Raw genomic sequence first — 5,849 nt, 5'->3', positions numbered from 1 at the left:
CCCGGATCGTAAGATCCGGAAGTTGAAAGTATCCGGGTGGTTATACGAGAGCAGGCAAATTTCCCCCTTTCCTTTCCATCCCATCCCCCAACAACAGAGCAGCCAATACACAGAGCCAAAGAACATAAGACACTAGCCATTAACCAACGACAACACAGACAGCCACTATAACAAACGGCCATTCCAATTCTCCATTGCCTACTTATCGGTGCTGCTGCCCTCGGACTACTTTCATCTCACTCAATATTGGGGTGAGTGAAAGTGGAACCGGGGGTGAGAGCACCGGTAAATGACGATCGGCGATCGGGTCTCCCGAGTGGGGGGGAGAGTGTGAGAGTTGGTGGACAAGTGAGAGTTCCACCATGAACCTCGTCCGCCACTCTCATCTCGTCCACCCGCTCGAGTGGTCGCGATCGTCGGACGTGCTATAACCGTTTCGTGCCGTTTCGTGTCGCATTTTCGTTGTTCTTTGCCGTGTCGCCATTGCCGTTTTTCTGTGTTGCCCTGTTCTTTTGTGGTGTCTGTCGTGTGCCGTGCCGTGCCGTGCCGCCCTTCCTCCACCACACCCATTACTATCCATGACAAACTTTTGTTCCCGTGCACATCACAAACCAAACGAGGGGGAACGTTGTGAGTTGCTGCGGACACCGCAACTCTACAGTTATACCCGATACTAAGTCAGTATAACTCTCCTCCGGCAGACGCCGCTAATATTAAACGACACGACAAAGAGAGAGACAGAAAATCAGTCTGAGCGTGACGTCGGGCGCTGCGTAGCCACTGAAAATTGATTTCTTGCTTTTGGCTACAAAAATTATCCGATCTGATCCAGATTCAGCAATCTGATACACCTGATAATTATCTATGATTCTGCGTTTTTAGTTTTCTCGAATGTGCAATATTGTGGATGAAACAGATTTTTGTCTTTTGTGGGGGCGGAAGGGGGTGGGGCGAAATTCTGAGATAAAAGTTTTATAGTGAGATCTAACAGAAGTGCGGATACCAAATTTGGTTACTCTAGCCTTAATAGTCTCTGAGATTTGTGGATGCCCCAGATTTTCGTCCTTTGCGGGGGCGGAAGGGGGTGTGGCGAAATTTGGACACAAAACGGTCAAGGTCCGATATCACAGGAGTGTGGATACCAAATTTGGTTGCTCTGGCTCTTATAGGTTCTGAGATCCTTGAACTCATATTTTGCAATTGACAAAACCGACCATGAAACCTGTGTGTTAGAGAGAGACAGAGCGAGAAAGAATGAAATTGTTTTCTTGATTCTGGCTATAATCATTATTCGATCTGGTTCAGATTTTGCACTGTAGAAGATATGGTCATCCTCACAGATTTTTGGTTTCATCGTATCTTTAAAAATGTGGATGCCACAGATTTTCGTCCTTTGTGGGGGCGGAAGTGGGCGGGGCGAAGTTTTGAAATATTTTTGTAGCAGTGACATATCACAGAAGTCTGGATCCAAAACATCGTTGCTCTAGATCTTATAGTCTTTGAGCACTAGGCGCTGAAGGGGACGGACGGACGGACGGACGGACGGACAGACGGACAGACAGACAGGGCTCAATCGACTCGGCTATTGATGCTGATCAAGAATATATATACTTTATGGGGTCGGAAACGATTCCTTCTGGACGTTACACACATCCACTTTTACCACAAATCTAATATACCCTAATACTCATTTTGAGTATCGGGTATAAAAAGAGATGACTAGTGAGGAGGGCAGTTAGGGCCACAAGATACACAAGAAACGACAATATCAGAAGTGTATACAATATCAAAACTGTCCAGGAGGTTTACGAGAAAGCTAGCGGCCGTCTCGCTAACTCACTCGTGGATCACTCAAACTCCGAAGTGGCCAGACTGCTGATCAACCCCCATGTCCCTAATAGATTGAAATCTAGCCGCCACAGATATGACAATCAACTCCGGAAGTTTATCCTCCCGCGTAGTAATGGACAACGTCAGGAACAACCAAATCCAGATCTGGATCCGACTCGATACTATTCCGAAGCTGAGCGCAAAGTTATAGTAGAGAAGTATGTACCCATCCTGAGGAAAGGACTTCCTACTCTGCTGAGGTTAGAAAATGAAGAACAGGAAAGACTGGAAAAGGCTAAAATGGACAATAGAGAGGCCGAACGGAAGAAAAAACCATACAAACACCCGGACAGATTCTGCGAACTACAAATAAACGTGTAGAGAAAAATGTATGCTCAAGGGAAATACACTAGGGAAACAATACTTAAAAGAATCAGGGGCCAACCATTGGGTATACAAAGAATTATAGTGCCAGACCACAGAGGGGATGAAGAGGAAGGCGTCTTCCAGCCGAATGGCTAAGACTTGGTCCAATGGCACAGCAAAAATGGACACATTATCACCAAATCCAGAAAATATAAGCCTACAAATAAAACTTATTAAAAGCAGCCAAAACATAACTTAAACCGTTTACCAAATCACCTCCAAGCAAACCAATCAAAACCTGCAAATAAAATACAATCAAAATTAGCCAAAACAGAAATAAGCTCATTCACCAAATTCAACGCACACCTCCAAATAAACCAATTAAACCTGCAAATAAAATACAATTAAAATCAGTCAAAACACAAATTAATTTACTTACCACGCTAGCTTCCAAACAAACCAATCAAAACCTGCAAATGGAATACAATCAAAATCAGTCAAAACAGAAATAGACTCGCTTACCAAACACAACGCAAACCTCCAAATAAACCAATTGAACCTGCAAATAAAATACAATTAAAATCAGTCAAAACACAAATTAATTTACTTACCACGCTAGCTTCCAAACAATCCAATCAAAACCTGGAAATGGAATACAATCAAAATCAGCCAAAACAGAAATAGACTCGCTTACCAAACACAACGCAAACCTCCAAATAAACCAATTGAACCTGCAAATAAAATACAATTAAAATCAGTCAAAACACAAATTAATTTACTTACCACGCTAGCTTCCAAACAAACCAATCAAAACCTGCAAATGGAATACAATCAAAATCAGCCAAAACAGAAATAAACTCGCTCACCAAATTCAACGCACACCTCCAAATAAACCAATTGAACCTGCAAATAAAATACAATTAAAATCAGTCAAAACACAAATTAATTTACTTACCACGCTAGCTTCCAAACAAACCAATCAAAACCTGCAAATAAAATACAATCAAAATCAGCCAAAACAGAAATAAACTGACTTACCAAATTCAACACAAACCTCTAAATAAATAAATTTAGCCTTCAAATAAAATGTAGCTAAAATTAACTAAAGGAAAAGCACAAATAGACTTACTTACCAAACTCAACGCAAACCTCCCAATGGACCAATCGAACCTGTAAATAGAAAATAATTAAAATCAGTCAAAACAAAGGTTAATAAAAATCCAATAAATATAACAACACAAATTACCTAACTGGATTCCTGACACTTGATCGCCAAACCTACAAAACATAAACCTGAAAATAAAATAATATTAAAATCAGTCAAAACACAAATTAATTTACTTACCACGCTAGCTTCCAAACAAACCAATCAAAACCTGCAAATGGAATACAATCAAAATCAGCCAAAACAGAAATAGACTCGCTTACCAAACACAACGCAAACCTCCAAACAAACCAATTGAACCTGCAAATAGAATACATTCAATAATCAGTCTAAACACAAATTAATTCACTTACTACGCTACCTTCCAAACAAACCAATCAAAACCTGCAAATAAAATACAATCAAAATCAGCCAAAACAGAAATAAACTGACTTACCAAATTCAACACAAACCTCTAAATAAATAAATTTAGCCTTCAAATAAAATGTAGCTAAAATTAACTAAAGGAAAAGCACAAATAGACTTAGTTACCAAACTCAACGCAAACCTCCCAATGGACCAATCGAACCTGTAAATAGAAAATAATTAAAATCAGTCAAAACAAAGGTTAATAAAAATCCAATAAATATAACAACACAAATTACCTAACTGGATTCCTGACACTTGATCGCCAAACCTACAAAACATAAACCTGAAAATAAAATAATATTAAAATCAGCCAGGAGTTTCATATCATTCACAGAAAGAAGCATATGCGTCGCCGTTCTTCTTAGAGTGGCATCGGCTGGATTCGGCCAGGAAGGGAGGGACGAGACGATGCCGCGCTTGCGTTGCCGATGCTTGGAGGTCTCCCTGTCGTCCATGCCTCCGTTTCGCACCGGATGAGGGGTCCAGGAGCGGCGTCACAAAATGTTTATGCCTAAGTCAGAAAAAAGAAAACACAAGCCGATCTTAACTTAACTTTTGTTTACAAGAGCAATAATCGATAACTGTCTAGTATGTTTCTGTCTGTTATTATCAATGATACCGTAAAGTAAAAAAAAACGAGGGGGAACGTTGTGAGTTGCTGCGGACACCGCATGAGATCTAACAGGAGTGCGGATACCAAATTTGGTTACTCTAGCCTTAATAGTCTCTGAGATTTGTGAGTTTTTAGTTTTCTCGTATCGTCGAAATTGTGGATGCCTCAGATTTTCGCCCTTTGTGGGGGCGGAAGTGGGCGGGGCAAAGTTTTGAAATATTCTTGTAGCAGTGACATATCACAGAAGTCTGGATCCAAAACATCGTTGCTCTCGCTCTTATAGTCTTTGAGCACTAGGCGCTGAAGGGGACGGACAGACGGACAGACGGACGGACGGACAGACGGACAGACAGACATGGCTCAATCGACTCGGCTATTGATGCTTTATGGGGTCGGAAACGATTCCTTTTGGACGTTACACACATCCACTTCTACCACAAATCTAATATACCCCAATACTCATTTTGAGTATCGGGTAAAAAAACCTAAATGTTAAACAAATTGTAATGTTTCCATAAATAATGTTATATGTTGCACCTAGTAATAAGAACATTAATAAAGGACGCTTCAGGGTCACACTAAGTGCCCTGAGCAAGTTTACAACTCAAACGAGGGGGAACGTTGTGAGTTGCTGCGGACACCGCAACTCTACAGTTATACCAGATACTAATTCAGTTTGGCTTTCCTCCGGCAGACGCTGCTAGTATTAAACGACACGACAAAGAGTGCGTGCGAGAGAGACAGAAAATCAGTCTGAGCGTGACGTCGGGCGCTGCGTAGCCAGTGCAAATTGATTTGTTCCTTTTGGCTATAAAAATTATCTGATCTGGTCCAGATTCAGCATTCTGATAGATATGGTCATTATCTATGATTCTGCGTTTTTAGTTTTCTCGAATGTGCAATATTGTGGATGCAACAGATTTTCGTCCTTTGTGGGGGCGGAAGGGGGCGGGTTGAAATTCTGAGATAAACGTTTTATAGTGGGATCTAACAGAAGTGCGGATACCAAATTTGGTTACTCTAGCCTTAATAGTCTCTGAGATTTGTGGATGCCCAGATTTTCGTCCTTTGCGGGGCGGAAGGGGGTGTGGCGAAATTTGGACACGAAACGGTCAAGGTCCGATATCACAGGAGTGTGGATACCAAATTTGGTTGCTCTGGCTCTTATAGGTTCTGAGATCCTTGAACTCATATTTTGCAATTGGCAAAGCCGACCATGAAACCTGTGTGTTAGAGAGAGACAGAGCGAGAAAGAATGAAATTGTTTTCTTGATTCTGGCTATAATAATTATACGATCTGAATGAGATTTTACACTCTAGAACATATAGTCATCCTCTACGATTCTCCGTTGTTGTTTGTCCTCCTGTTAGAAATAAAATAAATATAATTAATATGTTTATATGTTGTAAATGTATGTCAATTATCGTTTATTTTACCTTGTCTGCATCAAGATGTTGTAGATGTCA

Source organism: Drosophila miranda, assembly GCF_003369915.1.
Source record: "Drosophila miranda strain MSH22 chromosome Y unlocalized genomic scaffold, D.miranda_PacBio2.1 Contig_Y3_pilon, whole genome shotgun sequence".
Classification (NCBI taxonomy): domain Eukaryota; kingdom Metazoa; phylum Arthropoda; class Insecta; order Diptera; family Drosophilidae; genus Drosophila; species Drosophila miranda.
This window is presented reverse-complemented; position numbering follows the sequence as displayed.